General features: G+C 42.5%; 1 long non-coding RNA gene across 1 annotated transcript in view; it reads left to right on the top strand.

Moving 5' to 3' along the window:
- LOC129649257 (uncharacterized) overlaps window positions 1–5,048 on the top strand; it is a 196,570-nt gene extending 191,522 nt beyond the window's left edge. Inside the window, exon 4 of the long non-coding RNA XR_008713043.1 lies at window positions 4,583–5,048. This is a non-coding gene — a long non-coding RNA (uncharacterized LOC129649257). The remainder of the gene's footprint in view (window positions 1–4,582) is intronic.
- The last annotated feature ends 16,561 nt before the right edge of the window (window positions 5,049–21,609 follow it).

Here is a 21,609-nt window from a genome sequence, read left to right as displayed (position 1 = left end):
TCACATGAGAATCTGTAATTGTCAATTACATCAATTTGTCTATTTTTCTCTATTCCACAATATACTCAAAAAATCATTTCAAAATAACTACCCTGTACCATTATCAAACAGCAAATAAGTAAAATTCAGATTTATTTACAGTTTTTTTTTAAATCTTTAATACATATCTCCATAAGTGTATAGAGTCAGAATATATTGGGTTTATAAGTTAGTGAAATTCCTTCTTCTTTCTCTGTACTGACATGATAGCAATCTGAGGCAGTCATTTTGTTGGTTCTTGTATATGTGTTTAAACAACAGACTGGTTCCAAATAGGAAAAGGAGTTCGTCAAGGCTGTATATTGTCACCCTGTTTATTTAACTTATATGCAGAGTACATAATGAGAAACGCTGGACTGGAAGAAACACAAGCTGGAATCAAGATTGCCAGGCGAAATATCAATAACCTCAGATATGCAGATGACACCACCCTCATGGCAGAAAGTGAAGAGGAACTCAAAAGCCTCTTGATGAAGGTGAAAGTGGAGAGTGAAAAAGTTGGCTTAAAGCTCAACATTCAGAAAACGAAGATCATGGCATCCGGTCCCATCACTTCATGGGAAATAGATGGGGAAACAGTGGAAACAGTGTCAGACTTTATTTTTCTGGGCTCCAAAATCACTGCAGATGGTGACTGCAGCCATGAAATTAAAAGACGCTTACTCCTTGGAAGGAAAGTTATGACCAACCTAGATAGCATATTCTAAAGCAGAGACATTACTTTGCCCACAAAGGTCCGTCTAGTCAAGGCTATGGTTTTTCCTGTGGTCATGTATGGATGTGAGAGTTGGACTGTGAAGAAAGCTGAGCACCGAAGAATTGATGCTTTTGAACTGTGGTGTTGGAGAAGACTCTTGAGAGTCCCTTGGACTGCAAGGAGATCCAACCAGTCCATTCTGAAGGAGATCAGCCCTGGGATTTCTTTGGAAGGAATGATGCAAAAGCTGAAACTCCAGTACTTTGGCCACCTCATGCGAAGAGTTGACTCATTGGAAAAACTCTGATGCTGGGGAGATGGGGATGACAGAGGATGAAATGGCTGGATGGCATCACTGACTCGATGGACGTGAGTCTGAGTGAGCTCTGGGAGTTGGTGATGGACAGGGAGGCCTGGCGTGCTGCGATTCATGGGGTCGCAAAGAGTCGGACACGACTGAGCGACTGATCTGATCTGATCTGAATTTTAAGATTCACTTCCAAGCTCTATTTTAGGTGATAACAGTTGGTTCAGTTCAGTTCAGTCACTCAGTTGTGTCTGACTCTTTGCAACCCCATGGACTACAGCACGCCAGGCTTCCCTGTCCATCACCAACTCCCAGCTTGCTCAAATTCATGTCCATTGAGTTGGTGATGCCATCCAACCATCTCATCCTCTGTCATCCCCTTCTCCTCCTGCCTTCAATCTTGTTAGTATTTGAATTAAAGGAAGGAAAATGTAAAAACATTGATTTATTTGCATTTGCATAGAAATATGTGTGGAAGAACATACTAGGGATTGGTCCTTGGTTCTGAGAAGGAGGATTGAGAGACTGGGATGGGAGTTGCAGGGGAACTTTTCACTGTGCCCTGCTTTGTGCTTCAAAAATTGAGGATCATAACATTTATCCATTAAAAATAGATTGAAAATTCAAAAGGAGATAATCCACCTTTCTTTCTTTCATCCATCTGCCTTGCACGCTATTTACATGAATGGCTAGGTGCCTCAGTGGGCACAGCCTACAGGGTTCCACCTCATCCCATGAAACTCCCGGTTACTAGTACTTTAACTTTATGCCACCTCCTCGACCAGTGAATCATCCAGGCAGAGAGGCTGTATCTTACAGACCTTTTGAGTCACTTCCCCAGGACATTTCCATGAGCCATAGAAGCGCATACTTGAGCAGTGTCTTGATGTACTTGTTAAGTTTCTTAGGAATTTTTTTTAATGATTCAGTGCATTCTCTCTCCGAGCTGTCTTTTGTCACTTTCAACATCCAGCAGATGCATTTGGCTCACAGGCCGTCTTTGATTCTGAGAGATGAGGAATCTTCTATCTTCTCTGTTCTGCCCGGTTCTGGAGGCGTCTTCAGTTAAACACTCTGTCTCTTTCATTTCTGCAGTCTCTGTTCTCAGTTTAACCCTGGGTGCCACAGCTATATCTTCAAGACTTATACCACTTCTGGAAACTTGTTGTCACTGCCCAAGTGAAGCAAAATTCCCAATAATAACCTGGGGACTCCGGTATCTCTGTTGCAGCCTCGTCCTTGGTAACAGGTTTCAGCCTGAATTGTGTGGGTTAATCTCTCCTTTACCCTATGCCCTTGTGGCCCTCATGATAACTTGATGATTTTGGGGTGTCTATGGGAGTATGTCCACGTGCTTGTTTATTACAAGGGTAGTTGCTTACTATTTCCTATTCTATAACTCAGGAAATGCTAGTTATTTTTACAAACACAGAGAAATAAAACTCAGAAACTTTCCGTGGGTGGAATTTAGTTGCTAGTAGCCTGGCTGGGGGCAGGGGTGGGGGAGGAGCTGGGTAATCATAGGCTGGAAACACAGAGTCCTGCATCAAGAATCAGGTCACCTGGATTTGCACCCTGGCTTTTATCATTTTACTTTCTCATTTGTTCACATGTGCATGCACTCACTGGTTCAGCAAATATTTATTATCTCCTGTATGCAAGGCATTCTTTTGCATGACCTTACTCATGCCACTTAACCTCTATGACATGTACATTTTTTTTTTAAATAGGCTTGATTTTTTTTCTTTTAAGAGCAGTTTTAGGTTCACAACAAAAGTGGAAGATATAGAGATTTCCTCTACAACCCACACCCCCCCACCATACACTCATGCCCAGCCTCCCCCATTATCAACATCCCCTCCAGAGTGATGTATTTATTAAAAGAGTTAATGAACCTATAGTGCCATGTCAGTACACCCGAAGTCCAGAGTTTATTTTAGGGCTCACTCATAGTTTTGTACATTCTGTGGATTTGGAAAGTTTTGTAATGGCATGTGTCCATCATTATAACATCTCGCAGAGTAGTTTCACTGCTCCAAAATTCCTCTCTGCATCCTTCTCTACCCTGGCAACCACTGACTTGGTTTTTTAACTGTCTCCGTAATTTTGCTTTTTCCAGAATGTCATATAGTTGAAATCATACAACATGAGCCTTTTCATACTGACTTCTTTCACTTAGTAGTATGCATTTAAGGTTCCTCCATGTCTTTTCATAGCTTAATAGCTCATTTCTTTTTAACACTGACTAATATTCCATTGTCGGGATGTACCACAGTTTATTCATTCTCCCACAGAAGGACATTGTAGTTGCTTCCAAGTTTTGGCAATTATGAATAAAGCTGTTATAAACATCTGTGTGGAGGTTTTGGTGTCTACGTAAGTTTCCAATTCATTTGGGTAAACACCAGGGAGAGTGATTTTTGGACTATATATTAAGAAACTGCTTGCCAAAGTGACTTTTCCACTTTGCACTCCCACCAGCAATGAGTAAGAATTCCTGTTGCTCTGCATCCTCACCAGCATTTGAGTTGTCAGTGTTTTGAATTTTGGCCACCATTATAGGTGTGCTGAGAGCCAAAGAATTGATGCTTTTGAACTGTGGAGTTGGAGAAGACTCTTGAGAGTCCCTTGGAGCGCAAGGAGGTCCAACCAGTCAATCCTAAGGGAAATCAATCCTGACTATCATTAGAAGGACTGATGGTGAAACTGAAGCTTCGATATTTTGTCCACCTGACGCGAAGGGTCCACTCATTAGAAAAGACCCTAATAATGGGAAAGATTGAAGGCAGGAGGAAAAGGAGATGACAGAGGATGCGATGGTTGGATGGCATCACTGATTCGATGGACATGAGTTTGAGCAAGCTCTGGGAGATGGTAAAGGACAGGGAAGCCTGGCATGCTGCAGTCCATGGGGTCGTGAAGGGTCGGACAAGACTGAGTGACTGAACTGAACTGCATAAGTGTGCAATGGTATCTCACTGTTGTTTTAATTTGCAGTTTCCTAATGACATGTAAAGCTAAGCATCTTTTCCTATGCTTATTTGCCATCTGTATATCATCTTTCGTGAGGTGGCTATTATAGTCTTTTGCCTGTTTTTTAATCATGTTTATTTTCTTATTGTTGAGTTTTAAGAGTTCTTTGTATATTTTGGGCAACAGTCCTATTTCAGATACATCTTTTGCAAATATTTTCTCCTAGTCTATGGCCTGTCTTTTCATTCTCCTAACAATGTCTTTTGCATAGCTGAAATTTTTAATTTTAATGAAGTGAACCTTACCAATTCTTTCTTTCAGGGGCATATATTTTTAAATGGAGCTATTATCTCCTGATTAACTTTTCTTACAGGTGTGTAACAAGAATAGTATAACAGTGTTTTGTTTTGTTTTTTCCTTAAGACACATGGTGGAGGCGGGTGTTTCTGTTCTCTCAAAGTCCATCATGGTTCTATGTCTTATTTTCACCACTAAAAGATGACGTGTTGTCTTCCAGGCACAACTTTCAAGGATCAACCTGACTTGCTCTTTTCTTTCTGTTACAGATATTAGCAATGTCCCATAGAGTAGATGTTGCATTAGCCTGGATCCTGGAGTGAGAGAGACTCAAACAGAGCCTCTACGCCATCTGCAGTGGATGCATACACAGCTAAGAAGTCAACTCTTGTCACTTTAGACCACTGAGAATTTCAGGATGTTTGTTACTTCAACATAACCCAACAGGGCTTCCCTGGTGGCTCAGTGGTGAAGAATCCACTTACCAATTCAGGTGACATGGGTTTGATCCCTTGGTCAGCAAGATGCCCTGGAGAAGGAAATGGCAATCTGCTCCAGTATTCTTGCCTGGAAAACTCCATGAACAGAGGAACCTGGTGGGCTACAGTCCATGGAGTTGCGAAAGAATAGGACATGACTTGGTGACTGAACAACAACAACCACAATGACCCAACCCATCCAGTTGTCTTTAACATTCAGAAAGATAGGGTAACTTTAAAGGATCTTACCTGCTGTGAAATGAAGGAGTGAGACTGAGTTCCAAGGTGGCCCATATTGAGTAGACCCACAATGACTGAGGATCTGCAGCATCTCCCACTCCTGACACAGGACGAGGAGTGGAAGGGAAAAGAGAGGGAGCAGAGCCCTCCAGGGCACTGTCTCTGAGTGCTGGTGGGCCATCTCATTGTACGGATAATACTGATTTCTATGTGTGGTCTACAGTCGCACTGTTTAGGGAATGATGTTGCTTGGAAATAAACTGGAGCCAAGAGGAAAGAGCAGGAGAATTTCTACTTTCTTCCAGCTTTAGGAGGAATGCTTATCATCTCAAAGAGGCTCTTGCAAGTCCAGTGAAGTGGAAAACAGAGAACCATGGCTTGAAACCATCCCTCCTGTGCTTCAGGTTCCAAGAAGCTTATTGTAGGGCAGGTGCATTGCTGAGAGGAAGACAATGGGTAGAGACAGCATGTTTGTTAAACATATACTATGTGCCAGGCTCACACTCAACTTTATATATGTGTGTGTTAGCTCTTGTGTCTTAATGCTAACTCTCTCACTTCTAAAAAAAAAAAAAAAACAAAAAACAAACAGGAGCCCCAAAGCAGTTCAACCCTTTGTTAAAGGTTTTACCTAGTAAATGATGGAGCAGGAATTAAACTCAAGACTGGGTGACTCTAACTCCTGAGATCTTTGCATGACCCATTCTTCCTCCCACATGAGTTGTTCGGTTGAGTCTAAAAAGCAAGGAGGCTAACATGGCATCGTTTTGATGCTCGAGTTTGCCTCCCTGGATCTGAATGCTGAACATGGGCGACAGCATTGGGGCAGACCTCCAGATGTCACAGAGAAGCTGAAGCGTGATCGAGAGGTTGACAGATACAAACTTCATGGTGGTTTGACTGCACCGTGTCAAGTTCCCTTCCAGGACCTCTCTGGACCATGATGGCTGGTGAACTACCAATCAAAGGTAAGACCAGCTCTTCTATTTGTTGAGGGGCTCTGGGTGATGGTGTTATTCAACAAAAAAGGCACTAGACTAAACTGTACTCACTCATAAAGATAATCATACAAACTTCTGCTAGATTTCTTGGACAACGTGCCAGCAAGCATTCTTCAGGGTCAGGATTGTTCAACAAAGTGTTGCCTGATTTAAAAAAAAAAAAAAAAAAGATAATAAAACTGAAAGGGGAAAAAAGGGCCCGCTGATAGTAAATTCATTTGTCAGGCCAATAAACAAATCCATTAAAACAAAATAACAACAGCAACCACCAGACTCCTACATTTGGAGCCTCAGAGTGACTCTTTAGTTCTCAGTAACTACGTAAACGCTCATCAGTTAAGCTGAGGGCTGAGAGATAGAAACCAACAACCGCACAGAGAAACCTTTTGGAAGAGCTTAAAGATTTAGCAATGGCCCTTCTCCAATTTTCCATCTTTTATTTAACTCCTTTGAACTCCCACTAATTTCCAGGCAACACTTTGGAATTCCATTTTTAGCTCTGCCTTTTGAGTTATTATTTTTTTCCCCCGGGTGTACAAATCTGTGTATGGAAATGGCCTCTCCACTTCATGAAAATTTTTCTTCTTGATTATTGACTAATGTTCACTGCCAGGACGATTTAAAATTAAAGACTGATTTGAAGAAGAAAATGAAAGTGATCTATAACCTCATCACTCAGAGGCAATCACTGTTAAGGTTTCAGGGTATGTCCAGCCAGGATTTTTTCTGAATGTGCATATACTTTTTTTTTTTTTTTTTTTAACATAGCTGAGAGCGTGGTGTTCTGAGAGTCTCCAGGCAGGAGAGCTCTCAGGAGCACAGACCTTGCATCAGGTGGTCTGACGGTCATGACTTAGCATATCACTTAATGATTTGTGGGGCACAGAGCAAATCAGCTCTAAGACTTTGTTTCCTCAGTACATCATTGGGGATGATACTCATACAACTGCTTTCAGGTCTTTTGAGGAGTAAATGATGCAAAGACCTAAGGCCTTTGGAGAAGTACCTGACACTTGCTGGACACTTATAATAATAAATGTTAGCTGTTATCACTATTCCCCTCATATCATACACATTTTCATGTCACTAAATTTTTTCTCCATCATGACTTTAATGGCTGCATGAAATTATATTCTATGGGTATACTAGAATTTAATTATTCCTCTCTTATTGAATATCTTTTCAATTTTTGTGAGTTCTGTACTTTATGTTGCCTTGAAAATCTTAATAGACAGATTTTTTTGTGTGTGTGGCACAATTTATTTGGGTCTCAGGATTGTTTCCTATAAGTGGAATAATTAACTGGGAAGAGTTGAACAATTTTCAAGGTTATTAGTACATATTAAAGAGTTGCACCTGTATGCTCTCTTACCACAACTATGTCAGTGTGACCCCTTCACTGTCAAGGTCAACCTCAAGTGTCGTCATGAAATGTTATTAATTTTTCTCATTTTAAAATCCCAACTTTCTGTTAAATCATCTTTGCTTTTTATTTGTTTTGAGTGTTCCAGACGAGGTTGTATTTAATTTGCAATCACATTTATTTATATGAATCTTTGTATTAATTGCTTTCAGTGCACACCATCCAGCCTTTTGTACTCTTATTTCCCATGCTTGGGCTCACTCTTTGTCATTCAAACAGTTAGAGTACATGGTCAACTTTTCCACCTCAAGGTTTTGTAGATGGTATGAGTTCTTAAGCTTTTTGTCACTTCCACATGTAAAAGACAACTGGGCATAACATTCTTGGGTGGTTTAAAACCACCCAACATGATTTATCTCTCAGATGCCAAATCATCTAATAGAAATAGAAAATGAATAAGCAAATATTTGTGTTTTCTTCTCAAGAACTCAAGAACCCATAGAACGCCAGAACAGGGCTCTCCAGTAGAACTCTCTGCTGCTACTGCTGCTAAGTCGCTTCAGTCGTGTCTGACTCTGTGCGACCCCATAGACGGCAGCCCACCAGGCTCCCCTGTCCCTGAGATTGTCCAGGCAAGAACACTGGAGTGGGTTGCCATTTCCTTCTCCAATGCAGGAAAGTGAAAAGTAAAAGTGCAGTCGCTCAGTCGTGTCCGACTCTTCAAGACCCCATGGAATGCAGCCTACCAGGCTCCTCTATCCATGGGATTTTCCAGGCAAGAGTACTGGAGTGGGGTGCCATTGCCTTCTCCAGTAGAACTCTCTAGAGGGGCGGAAATGTTTATCGTCTGCACTATCCAGCATGGCAGCCACCAGCCTCCTTCAGCAACAAGGAACTGAATTTGAATTGTTTTGAGTCACTTTGAATGTAAATATTCACATGTGGCTAGTGGAAGCTTATGGCTTCCATATTGCACTACACGATTATAGAAATACAGACAAGAAAGAAACCTTCAGAACTCATACCAGTTTCACTGCCGTGAACACAGCACCTTACCTTTCCAGGTCTCCATTTCCCCATCAGTGAAATGATACCACTTTCTGAGGACTATATAATAGTTTCATGTTAAAGCTTAGACCAGAGTCTTATATCATTCTCAGCATGGATTCCTGTGTGTTATGATGCATGTGAATAGTTTAAACTTTGAGTTATGATGCCAAAGATGGTTAATTAGATTAATTCTCCCCCATTCCCCCTACCCCCACCCCGGTTTCTATGCCTTTTAAGCTAATCACTTTGTTTACCTAACCACCCTACATAAAATGATATTCTTAGTCATTCCTTATTTCTATTTCCTGCTCAGTGTTTCTTTCCTTATCACTGCCTCCAATCCTGTTAAATGTTAATGCAATCTGTTCATTTATCTGTTCCTCCACTAGGAGGTCAACTGGGAGGAATCAGAGACTTTTCTTATCACTGTGTTCTCACTATGTATAAAGAACTCTGGGCATGATTGGTGCTCATTACGACTTTGTTGAGTGAGCAGATGAGTGAAAGAAGTCTATTAATCAAGCTCAACGGGGGAAAGTTTGCCATAGGTGACAGTGGGGAGGAGGGATCTCCTGGATCCAGTCACACAGAGATTGTAGGTTTCCGTTAACAATTGGGGTTCAATTTGAGATTTTGTCTTCCTGAGCTCTGTGCTGTTGGATAGGCATGTTGTCACACAGAGACATTTGATTTCTCCCCAGTCAACTGTCCATCCCAGAGGACAGCTCCACTCTTACTGTGTTTTCACTACTCCCACTGCCTTCAAGTCAACCTTCCAAGAAGGTTGATGGGTTCATCTAAATGGATGACTGAGGCCCAGCCCAGGACAACCTTTCATTCCCTGAAAATCATCCTCAGCTTTAAGTGAATCTGTAAAAGGGGGAAGTCATCCCCAAGCCATAGTATGAACATAAGGATATCAATGAGGTAACTCCAATATCCCTCTCAAAGAAAAGCCTCCAATATCCCTGTCAACATGCACTGCCTTCTTTCTCCACCATTTTAACCCTGAAAGCTATACTCATGTAAGTGGGAGAGCCATGTTCCAAATCCAGATTTTCTGTCTCAAGGCGCTGTGCTCTTTTGATCCCACTGGGCTGCATGATCAACATAACTGAGTTGAGGGGAGAGTGGGAGTAGGGTAAGAGTTGATGGCATTCATGTTCATGGGCTCGCCCAGGCCAAGTCTTCCAAAGCCTGTCCAGCTTGCATGCATGCATCTAGGCCGAGTGATCCCCACTAAGCAGGTTGTGGTCAGCCTGACCCAGCACCTTGCCCCATCGATTCCAAGAGTCTATAAATGCCAAGGAGCCCTGACAATGAAGCCCTTCACAATGGAGTGCCTGCACTTTATTGAGAAAAGCCAATCCCCTCCCATCTGTCATTTGGCACTTAGCACTGTAGTTATTCTAGATGAGTGAACACTTGTGTTATATTTTCCAATAGCAAAACTGGGGTCACTGGGGTGCCTGCTGTTTTAGCCAAATCCAGATGGGGTTTTCCTATAAACAAGTGTGCATGGAATATTTATGCCGCCCGTGGCACCTGACGCCTTAATACTTAGGCCTTCTATGTAGTAGCCACTCTTCCTATAAGTCACTTTAACACACTAAGTAAATATTTTAATATAGCCATGTCACTGTTTATTATAGAATGGCTTGGGCCCAGATCTTGCCTAATGCTTGGTTAAAAAGTCAGTTTATACCATCCTTTAAAGTGAATCAAAGAATGCATAAACGCCACTCTTTTGTTACTCAGAACTTTGTTTACTTTACTTTTCTGTAAACCTTGTGAAATGCTTGCTTACAGAAAGCTGACAGACGCCAGGTTTGCTCATTAACTGGAGGTGTTTTCCAAGTCAGGAAGGTGAGGTGTGAGCGTGGGAGGCGGGCTTTCTTCTCCGAGACCATCTCCCAGTGTCCACTGCCTGGGGGAACTGCCACTCTGGCCCGGAGATCTTGACCCAGAGCTATCAGGCAGAGCATGAGATTGAGAAACACGAAATCCAAGACGTGGCTCCTAAATCAAGCCTGTTCTCATCCTCAAAGCAAAAAAAAGGCCATTTGGACAGCTGTGTAGATGAGTCACGCTTCTTAGTGCCTGTGGGCAACATGATTGTAATTTAATCACCTGTGTTGCTGATCACTAGACCCACCTGCGTTTCCTACATCACCCACTTAAGGCCCTTCCCTGAAAACAGGAGGATGCTATCTGAGGTAACAGATTTTAATTCTACCTTCCTGGCTGTGTCTTTCTCCCCTGCTTTTTGTACAGTTGCCTCTTTAATTCTGCATCATTTTTCCCCTATTGTTTTTCTGTTTTCACCTCAGCCTCTTTTCTCCTGTTGGCTGTTGCTCTCGTTACATACATAGAAGCCTGGTGTCCTCACTGCATTTGAAGCTGGGGAGATGGCGTATTGGTGGCAGAGGTATCAGTCCCAGCTGCAAAGTCAAGTTTAACTCATGAAGCTTACGTTGCAAGGCCACTACTTACCGTGGCCCTTTCCACCGTCCTGGAGGACGCTCTGGACAAGTGTTCACATTCTCATATGTATTTATAAGACTTGCATCCATACAATATTTCAATGACAGTTACTTACAACAAACTATCTCTTTCCACACCTACTCTTCCATCATACTTTGCCTCCTATAGAATGACAAGAGCATGGCCATAGGGATTTGGAGGTCTAAGCGGGGAGTTCATTTCATTTTAACTTTACAGCCTGTGTTTCTGTGTTTGGCATGAGTTAGGTCACTGCTTAGCTGTCCAGCTATAGGAATGGCTTCTAGGGGACCCCTACGGGTGACTGTGCCAACTACTCTTGAAGGAGACGGTAGCAGTAGATCACCTCATACCGGAACATGCCACCCAGAATGAGAAGATATAGATGTGTGCAACCAAAGCTGGTTTCTCTTAACAGTGTAAAAAAAATAAAGATTTCCCAAATTCACAATAATCCTAACAATTTACATGATATTCCCAAGTGTTCCTGGGAAGCTGAAAGAAGGTTTCAGTTGTCATTAATTGAGAAGGTGATCAAAAAAGGTACCAAAAAGAAATATAGTGAAAGTATTACAGAATCATGTTGAGCAATTAATTATTACAATACTATGCAAATTTTGTCTCTTTGTGATATTTATTCTTATTTTTAATTTATATTTTATTGAAGGATAATAGCTTTACACATTTTTTAAAATTTATAATTTGTTTGATTTATTTTCTCATTCTAAACAGAATCTCATGCGTGCATGCTCTCAATTGTGTTTAGTTTTGTCTTCTTTTACCTAAAGAAGCTGAAAACATTATACAAGTTCAAGCCCCCCAGAAAGCCTAGATCTGCCCCAGTGTAAATGGCCAAGTTCTTCCATCTCTGAGTCCGAGGCCACATTTGTGGGATGTCTGAGTCCAAATCATTTCAGGTAGACTTGCTTTTATAAAGCAAAGCTAAATCACACAACACAATGAGTCCTGCACAAGTATTTCTCAACCTTGCTCCATCTGTCTTATAGTAAACCCAACTCTTCCTGTACATTGGCATTAAATTCTACAGCTTCTTTCTTTGTCCACATTACTGCGAGGTTTTCTCTTGTAATTTTTGTGAGAATCTGATAAAAAATGCAGGAGAGGATGTTACTTAGATATCTTCTAAAGCCAGAAGACTCAGTATACTGAACTCTTTGTTGGTATATGTTCAGACACCTTCCAAAACTGTGTCCTATGTCTGGGAGTAACAGTGTTTCATAGGAAGGTGTTTTCCATTTTAACACCTCTGTAATTGGAATGTGTCTTACAACAGACAACATCACATCACTGCTGTCAGACCCAGGTCATGACACAGCTCTCACAGTCTGGTGGTGGTGATTTTAGTCGTTAAGTCTGACTGTGGAGACCTCATGGACTGTAGCCCACCAGGCTCCTCTGTACATGGGATTTTCCGGGCAAGAATACTGGAATAGGTTGCCATTTCCTTCTCCAGGGGATATTTGGGACCCAGAAATCGAACCCAGGTCCCCTGCATTGCAGGTGGATTCTTTACCAACTGAGCTATGAGAGAAGCCTCTCTCATAGTCTGCATGTACAAACTTGGCCAAAACTCCTGTGCTGTCATCCATCCAGTTGAGTTAGCGGCACGTTTGCTGATGTTACCCTTGTCTAATGTAATGATCTTTTAAAATATCTTCAGAAAGACTACATTATGATTTGGCTTTGAAACAAAGTTTTCTATAGGACCAAAGGCACAGCAGTTGGGGCATACATACATTGGGTATTAAAGAAGCAGATGCTTATGGTCAGAGAAATGGGTACCATTCCATCTTTTCTCTCAAAACAACAGTCAGGCTTTGTGGAACCTAAGGAAAGAACATGGAGTAGATGATGCCTGTTGTAAGCTAAACAATGCAACTGAAGGCAGGAGAAATTACCAAGTCCTCCAGATAGGTGAAAAGTTTCCAAGCCCTGTGAGACTGGTGGCTTATTACGTCCTTCATGACTCCCGTGGAGATATCAAACACCATCATCTTATTGCCAGTGGGTTTTCAATTTTATTTATTGGTAAATACAATTAGTAAATAAATAAATTTGCTGGCATGTGAATCAGTGGTGCCTTCTTGGTGGCTCAGATGGTAAAGAATCTGTCTGCAGTGCAAGAGAGCCAGGTTTGATCCCTGGGTCGGAAAGATCCCCTGGAGAAGGGAATGGCTACGCACTCCAGTATTCTTGCCTGGAGAATTCCATGAACAGAGGAGCCTGGTGGGCTACAGTCCATGGGGTCACAACGACTGGGACACGACTGGGTGACTCACACAAATGACACGTGTTAGGGTGGGCATGGCTGGTGACAGCTAAACCATCCATGGTCCAGGGCAAAGAAGCTGAGGCTACAGGAGTGGGGAGAAGCTTCAGGCAGGCTCCTCCTCCCCCACACCCCGGGGTCTTTCCATCTCAAACACACAAGGGGCTTGGAAGGCACCTGGGCTTCCCTCTTCACTTATCTGAGATTCAATCTCCTTTTTAGGAGGAAAGGTGCACACATCCCGGCACTGGGCTCTCTACTGCTCCCGCTCCTCTCCCCCAGGACCCACAGGGCTCTGACATACAGGAAAGTACCCTGTGGTTGTCTCCATGGATAATCCCCTTTATCTTCAGTTCTTGGACCTTAGCGATAAACGTTTCATTCACACGGAAAGTGAATTCTAAAGACAGGGAAGTTTATAGTTGGGCAGGTGGCAAAGAACCACATCTCCATTCGGCTTTATTGCTTCCTTTTATGTAGAACCATGGTCTCTGGGCTTCTCAAAAATGCTTAACGCTTATCCTCTCTGGCTAGTTCAAAGCTGTTTAAGCAGGCAGAACAGTTATTTAACGATGTGATGTTCAAAGTGGTTTCCTCACAGATGTTCTCAGAGGAAATCTCAGAATGACCTTCATCTCAAAATTCTGCTGCTGACCTCCAAGTTGAGCTTTAAGATGTGCTGAGCAGTGGAAGGTCTGCCTGCCCATCTTCTGCCTCTCTCATCGGCCACATTGCTTTTCTCTACTTTTCTTTCCTCATTCCCCTCTTCCTGCCCTCCTGCCTCTTTCTGGAAACTGAAAGCTCTATTTGGAGGGAGTGCACCTGTGAAATGGGCAGAGAAGGAAGCAGAAATGTTTCGACTCATAATGAGAACGTGTGTGTGCATCTCTAGATAAGATGTTTATGTAATGGGAGTAAATGCCTATGTACACTTAGTGTTTAATAAAAACAATACATATTAAATATATAAATTATTATATAATATAAACATAGTGTTTATAAATTATAAATGTATTTATCATTAAAATCTCATGCAGGGGGAATGTATACACATTTTCATTATATATAATGAGAATAGATATATACATTCTAACATGTGTTTATATATATATGAAGAGAGAGAATATATATGTAGAGAGAACGTGTAGAGATAATATGTATATATATGTAATACATATAATACACTCTTGTGTAAATGAGAATATATATACATTTTCCCTCTGAATAAGAATTTAATACCAGCTTGACATAATCACCATTTTGATCATGAATCCTGGGTTCACATTTCTCCAGCGGGTGGTGTAGAAAAAGTTTAAGATAGTCATCTCGTGTACAGTTAATCTGCTCATTGTGTAACTTGTAAACTGCCTGCGATCCCGCAATCCTTCCAGGGCCTTAATCCACAGCAGAGAGCTGGCCGGGCAGCCCGGCTCGCCCCTCCCCTGTGGCACCCTTGTAGGACAACTCCCTCTAAGCCCAGAGAACGTGTTACTTGGCATAAAGCAGATGCCTCCTTCTAGCTAAACCGTCCTCAAGACGTGCTGCCAAACAAGATCATCAAGTTCTTTCATCACTGTTTCAGGCGCGGAGGGATGGGCTGGGGCCTGGCCAGGGGCATGAAAAAGAAGGACAGCTGAGCTCGGCTCCGGGGGCCTCTTCTGAACCAAGGGGAGCGCTGGGGGCCCCTGTTTTCCTCCTCTTCCCATGTCCTCCCTTTCTGTCTCCTCCAGCTTTTCGGGATCCTTTCTCCTCCTGCACCTGCCCTCGTCCTAGCTCTTGGTAGATTCCTCTGTATGTGTAAGACTTTGCCAGTCTTTCATAAGAACCCTTCCCTCCCCGCTCCCACCCGCCCACCCCTGCACTCATCTCCCCATTTCAGCATCTCTGTCCCGGTCCCATCCCTGCATGTGGAACCAGCCTTCCCTCCCTGCCCCCCACCCCCACTCCCCATACTCATCTCCCCATTTCAGCATCTCTGTCCCGGGTCCCATCCCTGCATGTGGAACCAGGTGTGCTGCTCTGTGGACAAAGGCTATTAAGATGTTTGGTGTGTTACCCTCCCAGGTGAGGAGTGTCTGGTTTTCCATAGAGAACATGTGAACCATTTTTCAATCTTAATTCCCTTGAGCCATACCATATGCCAACCTCTACCTGAACCACAGTTAAAAGCGTGACCCAAGCCCTGAGAGTTGTGGCTTCGGCCGATCTCTCCAGCACATCTCACTAGCCCCAGAATCCGAGGCAGCTTCATTCATTTGTTCCTTCACTCCATCACAAAGTTTTGAGCATGAACTACCTGTGAGTTTCTGTCCCAGCCACCATGGATACAGAGATTTGCAAAACAAAATACCTGCTCTCCTAGATCTTAAAGTCCATAGGGAAGGTGGGCAATTCAACAAAATCTCATACAGCTTTTCAATTCTCTAGGCATTTGCTTTTGCACGAGTTAAGTGTGAATAATAATGTTTCCTTCCTAGTGATGTTGTCGGCATTGGATAAGAATGCAATTATACTCTAATTTAAAAAATATCAGAAAAAAAGAACAAAGCAAAGAATGTAGCACAGTAACATTATAAATCAACTATACTTCAGTTAAAAAAACAAAAGAATGTAACATCTTGCATTTTGTAAATATTCAGCTGCATTAGCTAAATACAGTGATTTGTAGCAACACAGTCACTATTTGGTGATTATCATCTGCAGGGAGGGGTGCATAGCCCTGAAGGGACCTTTGAGGACTGTGATAGCTATTGCTCTGTGTGTCCAGTAAGTTTCCATTTCTCTTCCAATAATAGTCTGTCCCCACCTTTGCCATGTGATGTGGTCCAGTATTCCATCTAGCATCTGAGCTTAGTCGCTCAGTCATGCTGACTCTTTGTGACCCTATGGACTGCAGCCTGCCAGGCTTCTCTGTCCATGGGGATCCTCCAGGCAGCAATACTGGAGTGGGTTGCCTTGCCCTCCTCTGGGGGATCTTCCCAACTCAGGGATTGAACCCAGGTTCCTGCATTGCAGGTGGATTCTTTACCGACTGAGTCACCAGGGAAGCCCAAGAATACTGGAGTAGGTAGCCTATCCCTTCTCCAGGTGATCTTCCTGACCCGGGAATTGAACTGGGGTCTCCTATATTTCAGGCAGATTCTAGCAGCTGGGATTGGCTCCAGAGTTGAGCACGTGACTCAGGCACAGCCAATCTGAGTCCTCTCAGACCCACATGTTAACTGTGAGTGAAAGACACTTTTTCCCTTTGGGGAATTCTGACTTGGGAGCTACTCAGAAGCCTGTCAGGTAGAGAACCCCTCTCTGCAGGAAAGAATGAGGTCGACCTATGGGAAAAAAGCAATTGTGAGAAAAAGAGACATCACTAATAATATTGGAACTCCATCCTGCACAAACATTTAATGCTTGCTAGTAACCCTTGAGGTAACTGCTGATATTACCCATCCTCAGTTTTTTATTTTTGGCCATGCTGCACAATTTTCAGGATCTTAGTTCCCTGACCAGGAATCAAACCCATGCTCAAGGGCACTGAAAGCCCTGAGTTCTAATCACTGAACTGCCAGGGAATCCCCAGCCATCCCATAAAATTTTTAAAGATGAAGAAACTGGGCACGGAAAGGTTCAGTAACTGTCCAGAGTCACACAGTTGCTAAGTAACAGGACCAGCTGCTGAACAGGAACTCTGGCCCCAGGATCTATGCACTTGGCCAGCATCTCTCTCTTTCCTGGCCCTTCAGAGTCTGAGTCCCAAGGTCCAGATGTTGGTTCCCTCAGCCTTTCCTTTGATTTACGAGTAACAAGAAATCCCTTCCCAGGCACATAAGATCATCTGTATCTGCACTTGAACCATCTATATCTTTATCTATTATTTTAATTTTACACATAGTTTTGTGGGTTTTTTCCAGTTGAGTCAATGCTTAGAGATAAGTATGGGTAGTTGGAATCCATCTAGAATTACCTTCTAAATTGACTTTGACCTTCCTAGGACTATGACCTAGGACTGTCTGTCTGAGTTCCTTACATAGAAACTACCTTAGAACTGCAAGTCATCTGAGGGGGTTTTATTACATTGATGCTTACTTAGCATTCTTGTTGGAGAAGGAAATGAACAGCCCACTCCAGTATTCTTGCCTGGAAAATCTCATGGACAGAGGAGCCTCGTGGGCTACAGTCCATGGGGGTCACAAGGAGTCAGACACAACTGAGCTACTAAGCATACACACTTAGTATTCATGTTATTTGTATAGCATTGTTTGTAAACTGTATTAATATAAAAATTTCAATATGAATCGTTACATTTGGACTCATCAACTTGATCCATAGGTAAAATTGCATTTTAAACTTTAGAACTTGCACCCACTCATGAGACTCTCCAGTGAAGTGTCTCCTTCATGTTTGAACTGTATGAGAGTCTCAGTCCAAAGGAGTAATTTCTGCTCCTCAGTGAGAGGCATGGAGAACTCTAGAATTTTCTGACTGTTGTGTCATCCTACTAGAGAAACTCCATTGGAAACTGGTCCTGCCTAATTTGATGAGTCTCATACTTTGACCACCTGATGCAAATAGCCAACTCATTGAAAAAGACCCTAATGCTGGGAAAGATTGAGGGCAGGAGGAGAAGGGGGCAACAAAGGATGAGATGGTAAAGTGGCATCACCAACTCAATGGACACAAGTTTGAAACTCCAGGAGATAGTAGAGAACAGGGAAGTGTGGCATGCTGCAGACATGGGTTTGCGGAGTTGGACACAACTTAATGACTGAACAACAACAATCCCCCTTAGAATGATAGCTTGCTAGTTTATATCGCTACACCAGCTGAAATGTTTTTTCTTTTCATGTGTAAGTTCCCAAGATTCTGGTTTCTTTTAATTTATTGAGTAGAATCCAGTCTTCGTTCCCAAAGCCTTGATGTCATTGCCAAGGTGACTGGTTCCAAAGGGCCTTCATATTAGACCAGAATCAGACAGACATCCTTGGTCATTGGTGCCCTTTATGGCCAAGAGATCTTGGTTCATTCAATTTAGGGCTCCCAGAAGGAGGGGGGGGCCTGGTCATGAAATCTATTGCCCATTTGGAGATTCAAGCTAAGCGGAACTCTGGGGAAACCTGGCAGCTATTATGGGGAAAGAAAACGTTTGTCATATCCCTGAAGATCAACATTAGTTAATCCCACTTACTTGGTCTGAAGGCGAAAGTACTTGGACTAAAAGAAATGTTCCATGTTTGTACAAGGACACTGATATTAAAAAAAAAAAAAAAAAAAGAAAGAAAGAAAAACTGGCTTGGGACACATTGAAAAGGAGGCTCATGTCCTTGAAGCTATAGGCTATGTAAGGGGCTCTGCCCATCGTTCACATTTCTAGGACCTGGGAAAAACGGACACCAGTGTGTGCTCTGTGAGTCATACACAAAATGAAGTTATTTCAAAACAGAAACAGTCACTGATGTGGCAAACAGTCATGACTATGGGGAGGGGATGAGGGAGGGCTAACTTGAGAGACTGGGACTGACATGTGCACACTACTCCACATAAAATAGGGAGCTAAGAACCTGCTGTATAGCACAGGGAACTCTACTCAATGCTCTGTTGTGACCTGCATGGGAGAAGAACATAAACATAAGTGGGTATATGTATAATTGATTAACTTTGCAGCACAAAAGAAACTAACACAACATTGTAAACCAACTATAGTCCAACAAAAAATTAAGAAACTCTATGGATCACCTTGGAGAAGGCGATGGCACCCCACTCCAGGACTTTTGCCTGGAAAATCCCATGGACGGAGGAGCCTGGTAGGCTGCAATCCATGGGGTCGCGAAGAGTTGGACGCGACTGAGCAACTTCACTTTCACTTTTCACTTGCATGCATTGGAGAAGGAAATGGCAACCCACTCCAGTGTTCTTGCCTGGAGAATCCCAGGGACGAGGGAGCCTGGTGGGCTGCCATCTATGGGGTCGCACAGAGTCGGACACGACTGAAGTGACTTAGCAGCAGCATGGATCACCTACAGAGAAGGAAACTTGTCCCTGTGCCTGAGGGAAGAGTTATGGTGGATCAGAGATGTCTGCTTCAGGAGAGCTGTGTGAAGATCCTCTGGCTAGGTTGAGAAGGGGCCCGTATTTTTTAACAAGAAGAATGTGATATGCCAAGCCTCACCCGTCCCTCCATTGCAGCTGCAGGATCAGAAGTGAATGAATACATGCCACTTCTGAAAGGAAGCCAAAGGACATGTGTCGCTAGGATGAACTTCGAGGTAGAACAGTGGGAAGTTCTCCATGCATTCATGATGTTTTCAATATGCAGAAGTGACTTGCTGCTAACCCCTTTGAACATTTAAAAAGCTGTAAAGTGGTCTCAGTCAATGAAAAGGAGTCTCCTCCAGCACTCACAGTGATTTCCAAGGCCTATCCGTAGACCACTTACTGATCACTCAACACTGGGTTTTCTGTACAAAAAAAGAAAAAGAAAAACTCATATAAAAATGCAGACTTAGTGCATAGGCCGACAGCAGGACCAAGTTTGCACAGAACATGCTGCTCATGACTCTTAACATGAGGGAGGTTCTGCGGTCTCAGAGGTCTGCGTATCCTAAGGCAAAGAGTGTGAGAAAACAACGCAGCCCCGCAAATTCAGAAACACATCACAGGCATGTACTTATAATCTGAAGGACGTTTTTGTTTATTTTTGCTTTTATTACCATTATTCTGGGAGATGGATGGGAAGAGATGCTACTGTGATTTATGTCAGAGAGTGCTCAGCCTATCTTTTCCTCTAGGAGTTTTATAGTGTCCGGGCTCACATTTAGCTGTTTAATCCATTTTGAGCTTATTTTTGTGTATGGAGTTAATGAATGATCTAATTCTGTTTTTTTACATGTGACTGTCCCATTTTCCCAGCATCATTTGTTGAAGAGACTGTGAAAGACATTTTCAAATTTGTGATAAGACATTCCATTTGAAAGTATAAAGCTTTTTATAAGAATTGGGTCAAATAGAAGGGCAGAAAGTTGCATTCTTTGGTTTTAAAAGGCATAGTTATTCACTTGCTTATTTAAACATTATTAAGCAGCAACTAAGCTCAACTCACTTTGCCAAATGCTAGGATTAGCAATGGAATACTATTCAGCCATAAAAAAGAATGAAATCATGCCGTTTGCGGCAACATCGGTGTAACTGGACATTATCACACTAAGTGCAGTATGTCAGAAAGTGACAAAGACCATATGAAATCACTTATATGTGGAGTCTAAAGTAGGGCACAAAATGAACCTATCTAGGAAACAGAAATAGAATCATGGACATAGAGAAGAGATTTGTGGTGGTCAAGGGGGTGAGAGGTTGGGGTTAGCAGATGTAAGCTTTTATATATGGAATGGATAAACAACATGATACTGACGAACTTGTTTGCAGGGCAGGAAGAGACAGATGTAGAGAGCAGACTTGTGGACATGGCGGCCAAGGGGAGGCTGGAACACATTGGGAGGTTAGGACTGAGCTGTATACAATACCATGTGTAAAGTGGACCGCTAGTGGGGAGCTGCTGTACAGCACAGGGAGCTCAGCTCAGTGCTCTGGGACGACCGAGAGGGCTGGGATGGGGGAGTGGGATGGATGCTCAAGAGGGAGGGGTATATGTAACTTATAGTTGATTCATGCTGTTGTATAGCAGAAATTAACACAACTTTGTAAAGCAATTATCTTGAAGGATTAGTTGAAGCTAATTTTTTTTAAGGTCCTACTGTAGAGCACAGGGAACTATATTCAATATCCTGTGTTAAACCACAGTGGGAAAGAATATTTTAAGAAAGAGTGCATATATACATATGTAACGGAATCACTTGGCTATACAGCAATAATTAACACATTATAAATCAACTATACTTCAGCTAAAAAAATAATTTTAAAAATTGGCTTTTACCACTAAACAAAAAGCAAATGGAAGAGATTTTCATAGGCAGAGCATTCTAATGGGAAGTCATCTGGCAAAAGAATAAAGAAAGAAGTAAAATTGTTGTTGAAATACACTGTGAATTGCATGGCTAGGCCAAGACAGTACAAATACAATTTAAAAATGGGCACAGACACCAAGTATTATCACGATGGAAGCATCTCTTTGTGCAGCTGATGAACATTAGATTTCATTTAAAGACACTGAATACCTAATACATTTCCCCCCCATTTTTAGTTGTGGCAAAGTATATGTAAGATGGAGTATCCCTGGTGGCTCAGTGGTAAAGGATCTGCCTGAAATGCAGAAGACACAGGAGATGTGGGTTCAATCCCTGGGTTGGGAAGATCCCATGAAGGAGGGAATGGCAACCCACTCCAGGATTCTTGCCTGGAAAATCCCATGGACAGAGAGCTTGGT

The sequence above is a fragment of the Bubalus kerabau genome, chromosome 4, assembly GCF_029407905.1.
Source record: "Bubalus kerabau isolate K-KA32 ecotype Philippines breed swamp buffalo chromosome 4, PCC_UOA_SB_1v2, whole genome shotgun sequence".
NCBI classification, from domain to species: domain Eukaryota; kingdom Metazoa; phylum Chordata; class Mammalia; order Artiodactyla; family Bovidae; genus Bubalus; species Bubalus kerabau.
The sequence above is the reverse complement of the archived record's forward strand: the minus strand, read 5'-3'. Positions and strand labels throughout refer to the sequence as shown.